The sequence below is a fragment of the Rattus norvegicus genome, chromosome 13, assembly GCF_036323735.1.
Source record: "Rattus norvegicus strain BN/NHsdMcwi chromosome 13, GRCr8, whole genome shotgun sequence".
NCBI lineage: Eukaryota > Metazoa > Chordata > Mammalia > Rodentia > Muridae > Rattus > Rattus norvegicus.
Genome location: NC_086031.1, coordinates 27798559 through 27821616, shown reverse-complemented (window position 1 = coordinate 27821616; position 23058 = coordinate 27798559).

Here is a 23058-nt window from a genome sequence, read left to right as displayed (position 1 = left end):
GACTTGTAGACAAGAAAAACTATATGCCCGAAAGGAGAATACACTGTTCCCATAACTGGCTGAAAGAAAACAGGGAAAAAGGTCTACACCACTTCTGACACACAGGCATAAAGGACAGTCTAGCCAATGTCAGAAATGGCAGAACAAAGTAACACCAGACATAATCTGATGGCAAGAGGCAAGTGCAGGAACACAAGCAACAGAAACTACATGGCATCATCAGAGCACAGTTTTCCCACCAAAGCAAACACGGAATATCCAAACACACCAGAAAAGCAAGATCTAGCTTTAAGATCATATTTGATCCGCTTGCCTAGGAAGCGCAAGGCCCTGGGTTCGGTCCCCAACTCCGAAAAAAAGAACCAAAAAAAAAAAAAAAAGATCATATTTGATCATGAAGCTGGAGGACTTCAAGAAAGACATGAAGAACTCCATTAGAGAAACACAGGAAAACATAAACAAGCAAGTAGAAGCCAATTGAGTGGAATCAGAAAAATCCCTTAAAGAATTTCAGGAAAACACAGTTAAACAGTTGAAGGAATTTGAAATGGAAACAAAAGAAATCAAGAAAGAAAACATGGAAACAACCCTGGATATAGAAAACCAAAGGAAGAGATACAAGAGAGCCATAGATACAAGCATCACCAACAGAACAAAAGAGAGAGAAGAGAGAATCTCAGGAGCAGAAGATTCCATAGAAATCATCAACACAGCTGTCAAAGATAATGTAAAACAGAAAAAGCTACTGGTCCAAAACATAAAGGAAATCCAGGACTCAATGAGAATATCAAACATAAGTATAATAGGTATAGAAGAGAGTGAAGACTCCCAGCTCAAAGGACCAGTAAATATCTTCAACAAAATCATAGAAGAAAACTTCCCTAACCTAAAGAAAGAGACGCCTGTAAGCATACAAGAAGCATACAGAACTCCAAATAGATTGCACCAGAAAAGGAACTCCTCCCCTCACCTAATAGTCAAAACACAAAATGCACAAAATAAAGAAAGAATACTAAAAGCAGTAAGGAAAAAGTTCAAGTAACATATAAAGGCAGACCTATCAGAATCACACCAGACTTCCACCACAGACTATGAAAGCCAGAAGATCCTGGACAGATGTCATACAGACCCTAAGAGAACACAAATGCCAGCCCAGGTTACTGTATCCTGCAAAACTCTCAATTTACATAGATGGAGAAACCAAGATATTCCATGACAAAACCAAATTTACACAATATCTTTCTACAAATTCAGGGCTACAAAGGATAATAAATGGTAAAGCCCAACACAAGGAGGCAAGCTGCACCCTAGAAAAAGCAAGAAGCTAATAGTCTTGGCAACAAAACAAAGAGAAGAAAAGCACAAAACCATAAACTCAAATCCAAATATAAATATAACAGGAAGCAATAATCATTATTAATTAATATCTCTCAACATCAATGGTCTCAACTCCCTAATAAAATATATACAGATTAACAAACTGGATACACAATATGGACGCTGTATTCTGCAGCCTACAGGAAACACAGCTCAGAGACAAAGACAGACACTACTCCAGAGTGAAAGCCTGGAAAACAATTTTCCAAGCAATGGTCTGAAGAAGCAAGCTGGAGTAGCCACTCTAATATCGAATAAAATCAATTCTCAACGAAAAGTCATCAAAAAAGATAAGAAAGGACACTTTACATTCATCAAAGGATAAATCCCCCAAGATGAACTCTCAATCCTAAATATCTATGCTCCAATACAAGAGCAGCTACATACGTCAAAGAATCCTTACTAAAGCTCAAAACACACATTGCACCTCACACAATAATAGAAGAAGACTTCAACACCCCACTCTCATCAAGGAACAGGTCATGGAAACAGAAAATAAACAGAGATGTAGACAGACTAAAAGAAGTCATTAACCAAATGGACTTAACAGATATTTATAGAACATTTTATCCTAAAGCGAAAGGATATACATTCTTCGCCGTACATCATGGTACTTTCTCCAAGAATGACCATATAATTGGTCAAAGAACAGTCCTCAACAGATACAGAAAGATAGAAATAAACCCATGCATCCAATCAGACCACCTCGACCTAAAGCTGGTTTTCAATAACAATAAAGGAAGAACACCCAAATATACAATGATAACCTGGTTAAGGAAGAAATAAAGAAGGAAATTAAAGACTTCTTAGAATTTAATAAAAATGAAGGTACAACATACCCAAACTTATGGGACACAGAGAAAGCTGTCGTAAGAGGAAAACTCATATTTCTGAGTACCTGAAGAAAGAAACGGGAGAGAGCATATGTCACCAGCTTGACAGCACACCTAAAAGCTCTAGAACAAAAAGAAGCAAATACACCCAGAAGGAGTAGAAGGCAGGAAATAATCAAATTCAGAGCTGAAATCAACCAAGTAGAAAAAAAAAAAAAAAAGGACCATAGAAAGAATCAAGAGAACCCAAAGTTGGTTCTTTGAGAAAATCAACAAGATAGATAAACCCTTAGCCAGACTAAGGAGAGGACACAGAGAATATGTCCGAATTACCAAAATTAGAAATGAAAAGGGAGACATAACTACAGAATCAGATGAAATTCAAAAAACATCAGATCCTACTAAAAAGCATATATTCAACAAAATTTGAAAATCTGCAGGAAATGGACAATTTCCTAGACAGATACAAGGTACCAAAGATAAATCAGGAACAAATAAACCATTTAAACAATCCCATAACTCCTAACAAAATAGAAGCAGTCATTAAAGGTCTCCCAACCAAAAAAGAACCCAGGTTCAGACGGGTTTAGAACAGAATTCTATCAGACCTTCATAGAAGACTGCATACTAATACTATCCAACTATTCCACAAAATTTAAACATATGAAGCACTACTGAATTCCTTCTATGAAGCCACAATCACTCTTATACATAAACCTCATAAAGACTCAACAAAGAAAGAGAACTTCAGACCAATTCCCCTTATGAATATCAACGTAAAATATTCAATAAAATTCTGGCAAACCGAATCCAAGAGCACATCAAAACAATCATCCACTGTGATCAAATAGGCTTCATCCCAAGCATGCAGGGATGGTTTCATATACAGAAAACCCTCAATGTGATCCATTATATAAACAAACTGAAAGAAAAGAACACATGATCTTTTCATTAGATACCGAGAAAGCATTTGACAAAATTCAATACTCCTTCATGATAAAAGCACTGGAAAGAATAGGAATTCAAGGCCCATACCTAAACATAGTAAAACCCATATACAGCAAGCCAGTCGCTAACATTAAACTAAATGGAGAGAAACTTGAAGCAATCCCACTAAAATCAGGGACTAGACAAGGCTGTCCACTCTCTCCCTACTTATTAAATAAAGTTCTTGAAGTTCTAGCCAGAGCAATCAGACAACAAAAGGAGATCAAGGGGATACAGATTAGAAAGGAAGAAGTCAAAATATCACTATGTGCAGATGATATGATAGTATACTTATGTGATCTAAAAAGTTCCACCAGAGAACTACTAAAGGTGATTAACAACTTCAGCAAAGTTGCTGGGTATAAAATTATTGCAAATAAATCAGTAGCCATCCTCTACACAAAAGAGAAACAAGCCAAGATAGAAATTAGGGAAACGATACCCTTTATAGTAGTCCCCCCCCCAAAAAAAAATAAAGAACCTCAGTGTGACTTTAACCAAGCAAGTAAAAGATCTGTACAATAACTTCAAGCCTCTGAAGAATGAAATTGAAAGAGACCTCAGAAGATGGAATGATCTCCCATGCTCATGGATTGGCAGGATTAATACAGTAAAAAATGGCCATTTTACCAAAAGCGATCTACAGATTCAATGCAATCCCCATCAAAATACTAATCCAATTCTTCAAATAGTTAGACAAAACAATTTGCAAATTCATCTGGAATAACAAAAAACCCAGGACAGCTAAAACTATCCTCAATAATAAAAGGAATTCGTGGGAATCACTATCCAGAACTCAAGCAGAATTAAAGAGCAATAGTGATAAAAATTTCATGGTATTCGTACAGAGACAGACAAATAGACCAATGGAATAGAACTGAAGACCCAGAAATGAACCAACACACCTATGATCACTTGTTTTTTGACAAAGTAGCCAAAACCATCCAATGGAAAAAAGATAGCATTTTCAGCAAATGGTGCTGTTTGAACTGGAGGTCAACACATAGAAGAACGCAGATCTATCCATGCTTATCACCCTGTACAAAGCTTAAGTCAAAGTGGATGAAGGACCTCCACGTCAAACCGGATACACTCAAACTAATAAAAGAAAAAGTGGGAAGCATCTCGAACACATGGGCACTGGAGAAAATTTCCTGAAAAAAACACCAATGGCTTATGTTCTAAGATCAAGAATCGACAAATGGGATCTCATAAAACTGCAAAGCTTATGTAAAGCAAAGGACACTGTTGTTCAGACAAAATAGCAATCAACAGATAGGGCAAAGATCTTTACCAATCTTACAACAGATAAAGGGCTTATATCCAAAATATACAAAGAACTCAAGAAGTTAGAAAGCAGGGAGACAAATAACCCTATTAAAAATGGGGTTCAGACCTAAACAAAGAATTCACAGCTGAGGAATGCTGAATGGCTAAGAAATACCTAAAGAAATGTAAAAAATCTTTAGTCATAAGGAAAATGCAAATCAAAACAATCCTGAGATTTCACCTCATACCAGTGCGAATGGCTAAGATCAAAAACTCAAGTGAGAGCAAATGCTGGTGAGGATGTGGAGAAAGAGGAAGACTCACCCATTGTTGGTGGGATTGCAGACTACTAAAACCATTCTGGAAATCAGTCTGCAGGTACCTCCGAAAATTGGACATTGAACTACCTGAGGGCCCAGCTATACCTCTCTTGGGCATATACCCAAAAGATGCCCCAACATACAAAAAAGACATGTGCTCCACTATGTTCATAGCAGCCTTACTTATAATAACCAGAAGCTGGAAAGAACCTAGATTCCCTTCAACAGAGGAATCAATAAAGAAAATGTGGTACAGCTACACAATGGAATATTACTCAGCTATCAAAAACAATGACTTTATGAAATTCATAGGCAAATGGTTGGAACTGGAAATGTCATCCTGAGTGAGGTACCCCAATCACAGAAAAACACACATGGTATAAACTCATTGATAAGTGGCTACTAGCACAAATGCTTGAATTACCCTAGATGCACAGAACACATGAAACTCAAGACAGATGATCAAAATGTGAATGCTTCACTCCTTCATTATAAGGGGAACAAGAATACCCTTGGCTTGGAATAGGGAGGCAAAGATTAAAACAGCAGCAGAAGGAACACCTATTCAGAGCCTGTCCCACATGTGGCACATACATATATAGTCACCCAATTAGACAAGATGGATGAAGCAAAGAAGTGCAGGCCAACAGGAACCAGATGTAGATCTCTCCTGAGAGACACAGCCAGAATACAGCAAATAGAGAGGCGAATGCCAGCAGCAAACCATTGAACTGAGAACGGGACCACTGTTGAAGGAATCAGAGAAAGGACTGGAAGAGCTTGAAGGGGCTTGAGACCCCATATGAACAACAATGCCAACCAACCAGAGCTTCCAGGGACTAATTCACTACCCAAAGATTATACATGGAATGACCCTGGAATCTAACCTCATAGGTAGCAATGAATAGTCTGGTAAGAGCACCAGTGGAAGTGGAAGTCCTTGGTCCTGCTAAGACTGAACCCCCAGTGAATGTGATTGTTTGAGGGAGGGCAGTAATGGGGGGAGTATGGGGACGGGAACACCCATATTGTAGTGGAGGGGGACATGTTAGTGGGATGTTGACCCTGAAACCGGGAGAGTGAATAACATTAAAAATGTAAATAAGAAATACTCAAGTTAATAAAGAAAAAACAGAGAAAAAGAGACATTGAATTTTGAAAATTATTGTATTTTAAATAGGTTGAAATTGAAAAATGTCTTTTAGATTATGCATATAATTTGTAATGAAAAGTAATCTAAAAGTCATTAAGTTTATTGTGAAACAGGTAGATAAAAGAATTTTAAAGAAAATATCTAAAAATAAGAAGTAATTATTTGTCTAATAACTATTATTGGCACATAAACAACCATATTTTTCATGATAATAATTCATCACAATTCCTTCATTCTATTGGTCTTTCCCCAACTCTATAATCATTCACCTCACCCTGTCTCATTATGATGTCTTAGATCGTAATATGCCACATGAGTAGAGGACCCTTGATCCACAATTGAACATACAGAACTCCAGAAAACCTGCGCCAATCTCAAATACAGACCCCTGCTCAACCACTGACTATGTAGGCCAGAAGATCAGAGAGGAAATAGAATTAAAAGCAAAATACCCATCCAACATGGACCAATAACACAATTGTTACCTACATCTTTAATAACCCAACACAGATGCCTAGAGGCCAGCATAAGAACAAAACCAACAATGGCCAGGGCAGCATTATCACCAGACACCACCGGTCATAGTAGACAAGAATTGAATATTCAAAAAAAAAAAAACTGAAGTACATCAAAAAGACCGTGAAACCAACTTTATCATGATAGAAGTCTTTAAAAAGAAATGAATAAATCCCTTAAATAAAGCAAAGAAAATGTGTTGTCACTTGAATTTTTGATCCTACACATTCTTACTGATTCATGGTAGAATCTCAGGGTCATTTTGATTTGCATTTTATCAGAGAGAATGCAGAGGGTACCTGGAAGAGAATGGAAAACTAGAGACTCAAAGAAGGACGCCAAGACAAGAGTCTGATCAAAGCGACAATTTTATTTTTCCCAAGGCTGAATTCATACCGTAACAGCGGTAACAGAGAGAGGGAGAAGTGTGAAATATATACACAGGCCAAGGACACAGCTCTCTTGTGGTCAGCTGATGTCAACAGGATGTCAGAAAGGTCACAGGTTTGTCATATCTATTAGTCAGCAGGATGATGGTTTTTCAGAAAAGTTACAAGTTATCACATTGGGCATCTTGATGTTAGATGTATTTCTCAGCAAGGTCACAACTTTATCATATTATTATTCATCCTGACCATCAGACTTGTATTAGTCTTCTGCAGGTGGCTGGGGATTTTCCATGAACACAGTCGTACTTAACTCTAATATTAAGGTTGCATAATATGAACATCAATCATGGAGGGTTTCGTGGGCATCACTCCCAACAGCATTTCTCTGATGACTAAGGTCTTTGAACATTTCTTTGTGATTTTTATCACTCAAACTTCCTCTGTTCTGAATTCTCTGTTAACTCGATATTCCATTTTTTTATTTGGGTTACTCAGTTTTTTTGGAGGTTAACTTCATAAGTTCTTTTTATATATTTATATATTAGCCCTCTTTCTGATGTAGGGCTAGTGAATACATTTTCCCAATCTGTAGGTTTCTGATTTGTCCTATTGACTGTCACTTTTATCTTACAGAAACTTTTCAGTTTCATGAAGTTCCATTTATCAATTGTTGGTCTTAGAGCTTGGGGCATCCAATGCACAAAATTTCTACTTGTGCCTCAAAATTCGACACAAGCAGAGATTTGGGGTTCTTTCCCACTTTCTCTTCTTTTGCATTCAATATATCTGGTTTGATGTTGAGATCCTTGATCCACTTGTAGTTGAGTTTTATGAAAAGTGACAAATTTGGATGTATTTTCATTCTTATAAATATAGACCACCAGTTATACAAACACCATTTATTGAAAATGCTTTCTTTTTCGACTGTATGCTTTTGACTTGTTTGTCCAGGATCAAGTGTTCCTAGATGTGTGGATTTATGTCTACCTCTCTGTCAATATGTTGCTGCCTTTAATGCTATTGTTTTGTAGTAAAGCTTGAGATCAGGGATGGTGATATCCCCTCAAAGATCTTTTATTGTTGAGAATGGTTTTGTCTATCTTGGGTTTTTGCTTTTCTATATGAACCTGAGAATTTCTCTATGTCTTTGAAGAATTTTGTTGGAATATTGACAGGGATTGCATTGAACCTGTAGATTACTTTTGGTAAGATGGTCATTTTCACTCTGTTAAACTGACCAATCCATGGACATGGGAAGCGTTCCATCTTCTGAGGTCTTCTTTGATCTCTTTCTTCAAGGATTTGAAGTTCATGTCATACATATATTTCCCTTGCTTTGTAAGATACGCCAAGAGGATGTGGAGAAAGACGTATGCACTACTATGCTCATAGAAGCATTATCGGTAATACCTAAAAGCTGGAAAAAAAAAAGTTGTCCCTCAACTGAAGAATGGATACAGAAAACATGGTTAATTTACACAATAGAATATTATTCAGTGTTAAAAATGAGGACCTCAGGCTGGAGAGATGGCTCAGAGGTTAAGAGCACTGTCTGCTCCTCGAGAGGTCTTGAGTTCAATTCCCAGAAACCACATGATGGGTTATAACCATCTGTATTGAGACCTGATGCCCTCTTCTGGACTGTAGGCATACATGCAGGCAGAAAGGTATATGATGAATACATAATAAATAAATATTAAAAAATTGATTTATAAAAATGAGGACCTCATAAATTTTGCAGGCAAATGGAGGGAACAAGTAAATATCCTGATTGAGAGTGAGATATTCCAAGCCTAAAAGTATATGCCTGATATGTGCTCACGGATAAATTGATATTAGCCAAAAAGTACAGAACACCTAGAGTACAGGCCACAGTCCATAAAAAGTATAACAAACAGAAAGGTCTATGTGAGTGTATTTCAATCCCACTTAGAACGGGATGAAAATAATCATGAGAGGCAGAGCTAAAAAGGAACCTGGGTGGGAGAGAGGATGGCGGATGGGAAAGGTAGAATTAGATTAAGTATGGGGGCTGGAAGACAGGGAGAAGCATAGAGGGCCAGGAGAATGAATGGAAATATGAAGCCCCTGATGGAAGTTGATGGGGTGACACTCTAAAAAGTATCAGAGACCCAGAGGTGAAAGACTCTCAGGATTCAATGGGGTGACCTTAGCCTAAATGTCCAACAATAGAGAGAAGAAACTGACCCAGAATTGTCCCTGTGTAAAAGAACTACAAAGAAAAAAAATGAAGAAGAGACTGAAGGAAAGACCTGCCCAAATTGAGATACATCTAATGGGATTTAGGGGGTAGCACCAAGTCCTGACACCATTGCTGTATTACTAATGCTATTATGTGATTACAGACAGGAGCCTCACATGGCTATCCTATGATAGCCCCTACCATCAGCTGACCGAGACTGATGCAGATCTCTACGCCCAACAGTTGGACTGAAGTCAGGGATCCCTATGCTTGAATTTGAGACAGGATTTTAGAACCTGAAAGGGAGATTGATTTCTTTGGAATATCAGGAGTCTCAAATAACAGGGACTCAACGGAGCTCCCAGAGACTAAGTCATTAAAAAGGCATTTTTGTGCTTGTCACAAACACCTGACACACACATTTAGAGATAGGACTATCTGGCCTCAGTGGGAGAAGACAAGTTTAGTTTTCAAGAGATTTTAAGCCCCAGGGAAGGAAGAGGGCTTGTGCAAGGAGCACTTTCTCAGAGGTAATGGAGAGGAGGAATATAATAAGGAACTGTAGAAGGGCTGACCAGGAATGTGGGGCAAAGTCTTTACTGTCAAAAAAAAAAAAAATAGAACATATAAATTAAAAATATGAAGAAAGTGAAGAAAAAACAACTAAAAAATTGGAGCAAGTGAGTAAATCCCTTAAAGAAAACTAAACAAAAAAGGACTAAATAATGACAAGTCGATAGAAACTAAAAAATATTGTTTAATACCTAAAATTTAGGATAGAAGCTAAATATAAAACAAAAAATGAGAGAATTCTGGAAATAGAAAATGTTTGTAAGAAAGTGAATTATAAATGCATGCATCACAAACAGAATATGAGAGATAGAAGTAAGGATTTCACAAATTGATGGTAAGATAAAAGAAATAGAAACATTGGTCAAAGCAAATGTTAAATCTATAATGTTCTGACATAAAATATCCAGTGACTCTTGCCTAGAGCCATCAAGGAGAAATTAAAAGTTTCAGGTGACTTTCCTGAGATGGTCCCACTAGGGATAGTTAAAGATAAGGACAGAATTTCTTCTCTAGGGAGGGCCGAAAAGAATTTCATTTCAGGGAAGATCACTGCTATTAAAATGCTTTTTCTGTTATTGTTAACTATATAACAATCAATAGATATTTATCCATCCTTTTGAGTAGATTTCTACAGACCTACAAAGATATTTATTTCTTATAGTGATCCTATATAGGCAAATAGATAATAATTCTATGGAATTCCTGATTTGATTAAAATAATTTTAAGTAAAACATTTTAGACATGGTCTTAGTTGCTATAAAATATACTAAACTTAAAATCAATAATAAAATCTGTCCATCCCCATAATAGTAAGTAAAAGCAGCACAATAAGAAATACAATGAGCTTTTATAATCACACAAAAAAAATAAAATAAAAAATAAATAGACATGGGAAATTACTGTGTTTAAGGAAAAACATTTAGGTCCAACAATAAAGTCACAGCTCTGTACTATGATGAGGCAAGACATATAAAAACTGTTACATTAAACTTTTAATGAGTAGATCACAATGAAACATTGCTTGGAATTTAATATCTATATCCTTCTGTAACTCCCATTTTACATAAGACTTTATCTGTGAGGTAATTTTCTAAAGAACACTTTGTCTAACAAAATATAAAAAGATGACCAAAAAAGATACAAATTTGTTGGTTGAATGTTTTGGCTTGGGAAGCTTTCCCCCATCCATACATTAGTCCATGCAAATGTGTATGTCTGCTTCTCTATATGTTTGTGTGTAGGGTACATATGTGTGTATATAAGTATTCATGAGTATTTATGGAGTTGTGACAGACAATTGGGCCCAGCCAGTGTGTGTGTGTGTGTGTGTGTGTGTGTGTGTGTGTGTGTGTGTGTGTGTTTGAGTGGGTGTGGGTGTTTGTGTGTGTGAGTGTGTGTTTGTGTATGCATGTGTGCATGTATGAGCGTTTGAATTTATATGTGTCTGTTCATAATTGACCTTCCACTCTGGTTTAAAAGGAGTTAACCTGTTTAGTCAGAGAGGCTTGTGGCTAACTCACAAGAGAAAGGAGTAGTAGAACTAAATCCTTTTATATAATTAATTGCTACTAAACAGTGTGTATTAACTGACAGATATTATTGCTTTTTAAAGCACAAGTAATAAGACTAAAGCTGTTAGTGCTTAAAAAAGCATAGAACAATAAGACTTAAGGTTCCCTAGTTTCTCTTTAAGCAAAGAGTTAAATAAATCACAGAGAGAGATTGTTTAATAAATCACGTAGTGAGAGGAAAAAATAAGTCAGAGATCTTTAACATGGAATAATTTAAAAAATTTTAAGAATCTTTTAGAAGTTATTAGCAAATATTCAGTACAGTTCTAGAACTTTCTGGACCGCAATTTCCACATGTTCTTCAGAAGACCCCACAGTCTGAAGGCCCTCCAGACTGATAGGTAAGTTACCGTCCCAAATAAGCATAGCAGCTGGGAACCCAAAGGAGCCCAGTGGACTCTGTACCCATCTCCTCCCCAACCCCTGTGTGAACTCCACTCACATTCCTGGCTGTGCCTTCTGCCTAGGCAGATCATCAGTTTGTCTGCTCCTCTCAAAATCTCACAGTCTGGAGGTGCCTTCTGCCCAGGAGGTCTGCTATAGCCAGGGCCACAGAAATCTAGAGTCTAAAGATATCATAAGAGATCTGCCACAACTAGGGGCACAAGCCTCCCAGGAAACCTGAAGCAACCAAAGAACATGTGAGGCAGGCTCCAGACAGGCCTGTTAACACCAGAGATAACCAGATACTGAGAGTCAAACACAAGACCATATACAACAGAAGCCAATATATTCTGGCAGCATCAGAACCCAGTTTTGCTAACATAGCAAGCATTGGACACCCTAACACACCTGAAAAACAGGATGCTGACTTAAAATCCTTTCTCACGAGGATAATAGAGTCCTTTAAGGAGGAGATAAATAACTCACTGAAAGAAATATAGGAAATACAGGCAAACAGGTAAGAGTCCTTAAAGAGGAAACAAGTAAAATTCCTTAAAGAAATACTGAAATACATAATCAACAGGAGAAGGAATTAAACAAAGTAGTCCAAGACCTAAAAATGAAAGTAGAAATAAAAAGAAAAAAATGGAAGCAAACCTGGAAATAGACAACCTAGGAAAAAGGTCAGGAACTACAGATGCAAGCATCAACAACAAAATACAAGAGATAGAAAATAGAATCTAAGATGTAAAAGATACCTTAGAAGATGTTGACACAATGGTGAAAGAAAATTCAAAATCTAAAAATCTCCTAACTTAAAACAACCAGGAAATCCAGGACACAATGAAAAGACCAAACTTAATAAAAATAGGAATCGAAAAGAGCAAACATTCCCATCTAAAAGGACCAGAAAACATCTTCAACAAAATAATATAAGAAAGTGTCCCCAACCTAAAGAAAGAGATAGCCATAAATGTTCTAGAAGTCAATGGACATGTGTGTGTGTGTGTGTGTGTGTGTGTGTGTGTGTGTGTGTTCACTAATCTAACCCTACAGAAGGTTCTAGAAGAAAAGCTCCAACACAAGGAGGACACCAACACCTGAGAAAAACAAGGTAACAATCATCTTATTAAAAAAAACAAAAGGAGAGAATCACATATATCTTATGCCATCTACAAAAACAAACCAGAAAAACAGGATGCTGACTTAGAACAAAATTTACAGGAATAATGATGATCTGTTTTTGGTATCTCTCAATATAAATGGATTTAATTACCAAGTGAAAAAGACATAACCTAACAGAGTGGATATCCAACTAGGATCCAGCAATTTGACACATACAAGAAACACACCTCAATGACAATGACAAACACTAAATCAAAACCACAGACTGGGAAAAAAAGTCTTCTAAACAAAAGGTCACAAGAAACAAATGGGAGTTTTAATCTTAATATCCAATAATATAGACTTTCAACCGAAAGTTGTCAAGTTTGGTGGGGAAAGACACTTTGTATTCATCAAAGGAAAAATGGATCAAGAGAGATTCTTAACCCAGAATGTCTATACCCCAAATTCAATGACACCCACATTCATAAAAGCAACTTTACAAAAGCTCAAAACACTCAATGAACCCGACACAATATTAGCAGGAGAATTGAACAACCCATGCTTATTAGTAGGCTGGTCATTGAAATAGGGACATAACAAGAACACGGTGAAACTAATAGGGGTTATGAACCAAATGGACTTAACAGATATCTACAGAACATTTTGCCTTAAAACAAAAGATTATACCATTTTTTTTAGCATCTCATACAACAGGTGAGGAGAATACACCTGCGCCAACACCCAAAATAAATGGGTACCCAGGATCCAGGCACATAGTAACTGTCTGTCCAGCTAGTGGCATAACTTCCTTCCAATCTTAACCAGTACCCTGAGCAGACCTTAGGCAATGGCTCCTCACCCAATCCCAATATCCCAGAGTAAGCTCGACTCCCATGTGCTCTAACATGCCCAGGAACAGTTTGAACCTGAATCCTGAACAGACATGGGGTACTGGCTCTGCATCCACACTGCCTACAATACCCAGATGGAGCCATTCTTTCAGGTTCTGTAATGTGCCCACAGTCACAGGTGAGGAGGCCACAACGTCTACTCCAACACCGAATTAACTAAATCCTTCAGGATCCAGGCACTTAGGATCCCCCATCAGTGGCACAGGTTCCTTCTGCTTTTAACCTAGACCTGAAGTTGACCTAGGGTGCTGGCTCTGTAACCACTCTTACAAAAACCAGAGGGAGTCCACCTTGTAGCTGCTCTGAAAGGTCCAGGATCACAGGATCACAGAGGAAACTCAATTCCCAAGAAATCATACAGTATTAGGAGCACTGGAGCTTTGACACACTCAAGATCACAGTTGAGGCCACAACAACTCTGCCAGCATCCAATTTAACTGGGACCCTCACAGGAATCAGGGAAATATAAACCCCTGCCCAGCCAGAGGCACAGGTTACTTTCAGCTTGCATCAGTGCCCAGAGCAAACCCAGGGGTCTGGCTCCCCACCAACTCCTGCAATTTCCTAAAAAAGCTTGACTCCCAGGAGCTTTGACACAACAGGCCTCAACAGGTAGAAGATTGAAATAATCCCATGCATCTTATTAGAATATCATTGAGTAAGGCTGGTCTTCAATAGCACAAAAAAAGAAAGAGAGAGAGAGAGAGAGAGAGAGAGAGAGAGAGAGAGAGAGAGAGAGAAGGCCCATATATATATGGAAACTGAACAATGCTCTACTCAGTGATAACTTAGCCAATGAAAAAAATAAAGAAAGAAATTAAAGACGTTTTAGAACTTAATGAAAATTGAAGCCCAGCATACCAAAACTTATGGGACACAATGGAAGCAATGCTAAGAGGAAAACTCATAGCTCTGAGTGCCTCCAAAAATAATATGGAGAGAAGATACAGTAGCAGCCTGACAACATACCTGAAAACTCTAGAATAAAAAGAAGCAAATATGCCCAAGAGGAGTAAACACCAGGAAATAATCAAATTCAGGACTAAAATCAACTAAGTAGAAACAAAAATATTTCTACAAAGGATCAAAAAACCAAGAGCTGTTTCTTGGTGAAAATCAACAAGATAGATAAACTGTTAGTTATATTAAGCAGAGGGCATAGAGACAGTGTCCAAATAAACAAAATCAGAAATGAAAAGGGACATATAACAATAGAAATCTAGGAAATACAACAACAACAAAGTCATCAGATTCTACTATGAAAGCCTATAGTTGAAAACACTGGAAAATTTGGTTGAAATGGACAATTTTCTAGACAGCTACCAGGGACCAAAGAGAAATCCATATCAGATAAAGAATCTGCATAGTACCATAAACCCTAAAGAAACAGAAACAAGTCATTAAATGTCTCCAAACCAAAAAAAAAAAAAAAAAAAAAAAAAAAAGAAACAAAGAAAGAAAGAAAGGGCTATGACCAAATTGATTTAATAAAGAATTCTCTCAGACATTCAAAGAATACCTAATACCAATACTCTTCAAAGTATGCCACAAAATATTAACAGATGAATATTACCCAATTCAACCGATGAAACCACAATTATGCTTATACCCAAACCACAAAAAGACCCAACATAGAGAACTTCAGACCTATTTCCCATATGAATATGGATGCAAAAATACTCAATAAAATTCTCAAAAACCAAATAGAAGAATACATCAAAACCATCATCCCTAATGTTATGAAGTAGGCTTCATACCACGGATGCAGATATGGTTTGATATACAGAAGTCCATCAATCTAATCTAATAAATAAACACACTGAAAGAAAAAAAATGATGATCATCTACTTAGATGCTGAGAAATCATTTGACAAAATTCAACACCCCTTCATGTTAAAAGTCTTGGAGAGATCAGGTGTTCAAGGCCCATACCTAAACATAGTAAAAGCAATATAAGCAAATCAATAGCCAATATCATGCTAAATGGAGAGAAACATAAAACAATCCAACTAAAATCAAGGCCTAGACAAGGCTGCCCACTTTCTCCCTACCTATTCAATATAGTACTCAAGGTCCTAGCCAGAGCATTCAGAAATCAAAAGGAGTTCAAAGAGATACAAATTGGAAAGTAAGAAGTCAAAATAGCACTATTTGCAGATGATATGATAGTATAATTAAGTGACCTCAAAAACTCAACTGGAGAAGTCCTAAACCTGATAAACAACTGAAACAAAGTGGCTGGATATAAAATCAAAGCAAACAAATCAGGTAGCCTTCCTCTATTCAAAAGATAATCAGGCTGAGAATGGAATTAAGGAAACAATACCCTTCACAATAGTCACAGATACTATAAAATGCTTTGGAGTAACTCTAACCAAGCAAGTGAAAAATCTGTATGCAAAAAACATCAAATATCTGATGAAAGAAATCGAAGAAGTTTTCAGAGGTTGGAAAGATCTCCCATGCTGACAGATTGGCAGGATTAATATAGTAAAAATGGCCATCTAGCCTAAAGCAAACTACAGAGTCAATGCAATCCTTATCCAAATCCCCACTCAATTCTCTGTAGAGCAATTTGCAAATTCATTTATGTCAGGAACCAGACATCCAAACTAAGCAAAGCTGAAGCCCTGCCCTGAGCAGATTCCTGAGAAGGGCTTGACCTTTTCAAAGAACTTGTCCCTAGAAGACTGTTGCCTCAGTGTCTAAGGAGAGTATCTTGCAGTTTAATGATTTACCTTATGTCCTTGGGAAATTCCCAGTACCCCCCCCCCCGCCCTAAGCTTCAGTTCCTGCTTCAATTCCTACTTCATAGCTTTAAATGCTGTACATTTCTCTGAATAGAGGAGACCTTAAAACAGAACCTTGCCTGGTCTCCTTCTTTTCTCCCCACCTTGACCCTCAGGTAGCGCCTCTTTGGGACCCTGAATAACTGACCTGCTGGACGGGTCAATTTGGAAGAAAAAAATAATATAGTGAACCTTATTATCAACAATAAAAGAACTCCTGACCTCAAGCTGTATTACAGAGCAATCGTTATAAAAACTGTATGGAATTGGTACAGAGATTTTCGAAAATAAAATACCATACATGTATTCTGCAGGAGATGAACTATCCAGAGAGAAAAAATATTCTTTTGGATAAAAAGAGAGAGAACTGCTTAGAGAACACACACAAACAAGGGGTACAAAGAGATCACTTAGAATATTAAGTAAGAAGAATATAGACAGAGAAATCTCCAGAGAAATAGGAAAACATAGAGAGAAGTAGACTGGAAAAGGGGTGTTAAGCAGAACATAGGTACAATCCCCTAGATTGCTTAAATTAATCCTGAATCATAAATGGAATTCCAGGAGCATCACCATCTCTGATTTCAAACTTTACTACAGATCTAAACTACTAAAAAGCCCATGATATTGGCACAAAAATTAGACTCTTTGTTCTGAAAGACCCCCAGAGTAGGGAGACCCTCTTTCAACTATTTGGATGACGCAAGCCCCTAAGAACTCACAAGAGACCGTCCTTGCTGTAATCATACATGATTTATTGATAAGAACCAGTGCCCTGAGGTCAAGACTCATATCCCATGCAGGGGCAGAGGTGTTAGATGACGAGTAGTTGGGAGAAGGGGAATTTAAAGGAAGAAACCACAAACCAGAGGGGGAAGAGATGGTGTCATTGGAAAGTGTCGAGAATACAAATGAAAAATCACAAGGAGGAGCTTCCTGTTTCTCAACATTGTTTAACTTTATGGTCTTCCTGTTTCTCAAGATTTTTCTTTAAGATTTTAATCTAACTTTACGGTCAGCTAGTTCCTGGAAGAGAGTTGCTGAACCAGCTCATGTAATTGTTCTGCTCTAACTTTTGGCTGGGGGCAGGGGGCAACCTTAAAACTTCTACCTTTCATTCTCCACTTCTTCTAGTGGCTAGTTCTAATCATAGAACTAAATTTCAGTATCTTCATAATATTGATTTTTTTTACCTTGTAAAACATGATATTGCTGACATAACATCAAAATCTGAACAGCGCTTACTCTTTCTCTGATGAAGGTAACTAGATTATTTAACACACGTGGACCTATAAGCAGAAGCAGAAGCAAAATTAAGAAGAGTCCCATAAGGGAAAAATATCAGAGTAGTCATCCAAGGAGATCTACTAAGCCAGCTCTTGAAGGATCCCAGATGTGCTTTTCTGTCTCTCTGTCTTTTGTCTAATCTTTCTATGAAGTTTACTCATGGAGTCTTTAATTACTCCTGGATATTCTACATAGAAGCAGCATTCTTCTTTTAGTGTAGCACACAGACCTCCTTCTTTAAGGAATATCAGGTCATCTCTTATTCTGAAGGACTACCTCTGAGAGGGAGGTTAGGGATTCTTGGAGGTCAGCTAAAAAGTTTTTTTTTTTTACTCTATCTGTATCTAAGTGAATGGCAGTTCTGAATTCTCCATAAGCCTTGTGGTGCAGAGCAATAGCAGATGTCCTTGTAGCTGCCCTTGCAGTACCTAAATCACCCCTAAAATAATTGCCAGAGTAATTTTCAACTCTCTTTTGTATCTTACTAAATCTTTAGCATCAGGATTCCAATCTGGACAGTAGCTGAACCCACACACAAAAGTCATGACTGCCTTTTAGAACTTCTGAGCTTATACAGATTGTGATCCCTGAGGCACAGTCCTAAGTAGTGTTAGGAGTACTAACATATGCAATACCTTCATAGTAAGTGGATGTTACATCATTTGCAATAGAAATCAAGCCTACCCCCACACCTATGATTAGGGGACCTATCCTTATGAAACACAAGGCAAACATGAAATTGTTGTTTCTAAAGCACATTCCTCAAGTGAGCATTACAACAACCCCATCAATCACGTCTCTGATGTATCCCTAGCAAGCGCAAGGCCTTCGGTTCAGTCCCCAGCTCAAAAAAAAAAAAAAAAAAAAAAAAAAAGAAGGCCTTGGTGATTTGGGCTAGCATGAGTTAAACTTGTAAAAAAAAAAAAGGCAAAAGGTAATGGTAAAATATTTTTGCATATGTATTCTTTTAGAGTTATGTTTTAGAGTTTGAACCCTGACTAGAGAAAGTTACACCCTTGACATGAGAGACAATGGGTTTGAGAAAAATAGTCATCCAGGACTCTCCATTGATGCTTTGGAGAAAGCGAAGGAAAAAGAGCTTAAGCTTTTTCAGATCTCTCCTAGGGACAGAAGGAAGGGAGGAGACATCCTCCCTCTTTGCTGGCTCTTATTAGAGAAATGTTTAGTTCTGGTTCTGGGTTCCATAGGTAGGATATCTGGATCCCTTTGGTAGGACAGCATCTAGTTATGTCTGTCGTCTGTCCTTGGTGCACCGAGCTGTTCATGTCTGTCTGTTTATGTCTGTGGTCTTTGGTTCTCGTTGTTTAAATGTTTTATGTTTCTTGTTCAAGAGAAAAAATGGTAAAAACTTTATCTGCCAGTCATTCATGCCTTGATTTGGTTTTAACTCATTTCAGAAAAGGAACAAATAAATAATAAACAATTTCAATTGGCCTTTGGAGCCCTGCACCTGTATCTAGGAGCCTAGGTCAGCTGGAGAAGCTCTGCAGGGGCTGAGTGTCTATACCAACTGATCTAAAATGTGCCAGCAGGTTCTGATCTACGATGGTAAGGGAGCTGATGGCTGTTTCTCTTAGAAAAATTTCTGAGTGATCATTGGACTTAGCAGATGACAAGGAGCTTCTCTTATAGTTACATCCAGAAAAAGTAAAAATGGTGTTTGGTCTGAATATTATATATATATTACATATATATATATATTATATATATTAATATTATATACCCAAGTGAACTTAGAGGATATATAGTCGGTGAACAAAGCTATATATTTTGCATTCTTATGATATGAATGCCCCGAATATGTGTGTTTTCTAATCCCACACACTTATGACCAGGTCTTGGTGCCGTGTTGGTGCAGGCAATGACAGCTGAACCTAAAGAAAGTAAGAAATTTTCTTGAACCCATTCGCACAGGTACAGGAGACAACTTCCTAAGCAGAACACCTGTAGCTATCAAAAAATAATAAATGATCTCTCACTAAAAAGCTTTCATAAGGAAAAGCATCCCACCAGTAGGACAAATGGGATGCTATGGAATGGGAAGAGCATTTAACCAACTTCATATCCAACAGAATTTTAATACCTAAATAGGTTAGGAATTCAGAAAACTAGATATCAACAACCAAATAACTCAATTAAAATATGAGGTACGAATCTAGACGGATTATTCTCAATAGAAGAATCTTAAATTTGTGAGAAGCAGTTAAAGAAATATTCATTACCTTGTAGCCATCAAGGAAATACAAAGCAAAACTATTTAAGATAATATTTTACACGTATCACAATAGTTAAGTTCAATGAAACAATGATAGTTCATTCTAGTAAAGATGTGGAGAAAAGAAACACTCTTCCAGGGGTTGGGGATTTAGCTCAGTGGTAGAGCGCTTGCCTAGAAAGCGCAAGGCCCTGGGTTCGGTCCCCAGCTCCGAAAAAAAAAAAAAAAACCAAAGGGGAAAAAAAAAAAAAAAGAAACACTCTTCCATTATTGACGAAAGTAGAAATTAGTCCAGCCTCTATGGAAATCAATATGGCAGTTTATTATACCTTGTTACTTAAAGTCACAGTCTAACATGGTTGATGAACTTCTATGAGGTTCTAAGAGTCCACCGGAAGACCCCCACTCAATAAGGCCACAGAGACCAGAATTGTTGGGGTTCTCCAGCACGCAGGCAAGAGGAGACCCCAAACTCGCAAAGCATATTCTTTTTCATAAACATTTTGGCTGGGAACTCAGTGGTCACCTGAGTTGTACAACTGCGATTGTTTACCCTGAGCAACATTTAAAATTATTGGCCAACTCGAATGGTAAGGTTGTCTTCTTCATTTTGCCCTGTCCTCTTCATCTTGTGGAATTTGTGGTATATCCTGGCATGGTCTTTTCTCCTAGTCTTCACCCTAGGCAGGGCGGTCCCTGTTTAGGCCATTTCCTTATGTGTCCCTACCCCAGGCAGTCAGGGACGGAATAGAAGGTTAGTTCAGCTGTGAACCCATGGGGAGCTGGCCTGCTATTTCAAACAGGGTTCTCACAAGGTTAATACAAAAATGTAGGACTGCCATTTTTTAATGACCTTCCACTTCTTTGCCTGATCTGGGAAGTCTGGCGCCCAATCTTTGACCTAAATTATGTTACTTATTCCTTTGCAAATCTACAAGTTCATCTTTTTCTTTCTGAACAATTACCTAGGATTACTGGAATTCATTTAAATACAAATGAGGCATTCTCAGTAATTTAAAGTCCAGTTATTGATTTTTCGTTAATCCTGAAAACTCCTTCCCAGTTTTCACAGTTTATATGATGCCCTTGTCCATCCCAAATAAAATGTACAAGTACAAGCTGAAGATCATTTAAGAGAGCTGTTTCATTGAGAACCTTTCAGTTAGCCAGGGATCCTTCTGAACTCTACTTCATCCTTCCAGCTTGGCATAAAGCAGTGCCTGAACACCTTGAAGGAGAGAAAGGAGGACACAATATCATAGCTGGCTACAAACACACACACACACACACACACACACACACACACACACACACACACACCACTACACCACAGTAATTCCTCATAAAATTAGAAATCAATCTACTTCAAGACCAAGTTACACCACTTGGGTATATAGCCAAAAGACACTCCACAATACCACAAAGACACTTGTTCAACTATGTTCATAGGAGCTCTATTCACAATACAAAGATACTGGAAACAACCAAGAGTTTCCTCAACCAAATAATGGATAAAGAAAATATGGGACATTTACTTAATGGAGTATTACACAGCTTTTAAAAAATAGTGGCATCATAAAATTTACAGGCAAATGGACAGGATTAGAAAAACAAAACAAAACAAAACAAAACCTTCCCCGGTGAGGCAACCCAGAAACACAACATATCATCTATTTACTTGTTGCAGATTTTGTCTATTAATGGATTATCTACTTCCCAATCTGCAAATCCTGTGAGGGTAAATAATAAAGAGGGTAATAGGAGGACACATAGATCATCCTGGGAAGGGAAAATAAATGTTGCAGGTACAATGGGACAAATTTGGATGGAAACAGAAGGATCAAGTGAAGAAGGAAGGAGTGGAAGGGAGGAGTACTTGGAAAGACTAGAATTGAGAAGAAAAAACTGGGAATAGTTCTAACCAAAGTTTTTGCTACAAGGAAAAGGCAGCAGAGAGACCTCTGTTAAGTTGGAATAATTATAGCAAATGAAAAACTTAACAGAAAACATTATATTATCATTAGAATCTCATTTATAACAAAAAACAACTAATCATTAAGTTTACAAGTAAACTATTTTTAAAAATAATGTCAATAAATACATGTACCCCATATGAATCATGATGGATTATGCTGAGTCCTAGTCCTAAGTGCAGTGAGTAAACAAACATTCTATTAGCAAAAGAACTTAGATAATTTTTCATCTCAGAATTCCTGAGTCTTATTAGGAAAATGGAATATGAAAGACCTAAAGGAAAAAGTAATAATAGAGTAGACAGCATGCCTAGGCTTTTTGTTTATTATGTTTAGTGTTTTAAATAAGAAGACTATCAGGACAGATATATAAGTACTTTCTTGAATTATAAACATGAAATTAAAATCTGTTTCATTTAAACAAGGAATTTTGAGTAAACAAGGCCACCTGAATGAAAACTTCAGATATGGTAAGCCCACTAATCTATAGGAATAGTGTTTATTTTAAGCCTAATTATTAATATAAAAAGGGAAATGGCTTGATAATTGTGCTACTGGATAAGACTTTGATGAGATCTAAGGGGTGAAACTGATATAATCAAAAAAGAATGGGGGCTTCACTTGTGAGCCACTTGCTAACTAATTTCCCTTTCACTTTGCATATTACACCATGAAAATAGAAAGGAGTCTTAAGAGCACTTTAGTCCTGTGATAGAGGATTTAAGCTTGTATAGAAAGGTGTAAATGGCACACAATGACATAATGCTTGAAAACCAAAGTATACCTGTTTTCTCACAAGCAAGGAAAGTGAAGATAAGTTTTCTTCTCAAAACAAACCAGTGAATAATAAACAAAATAGCAGGGTTTATGCCTTCTGGACAGACTACACAAGCAAAAAACAACCAGCAATGATCCATTGAGAACTGTATACTTTTACACATCGATAAGGACAGATGCACACAGCTAGTCATGCAATTTATAAATATACTAAACAGAAAAAGAATGTCTGTGTTGTTTTTCTGGTCATAAGTACCAGCAATAAAATAATTTAAAGAACATTAAAGTACACACCTATATGTCATTACAGGTATGACAAGGAGCACCCAAAGCTGCATTCACATTTACATTTACAGACCCAGAAAATGATTCTTGTTTTTAGAAAATTGTGCATTTTAAAAA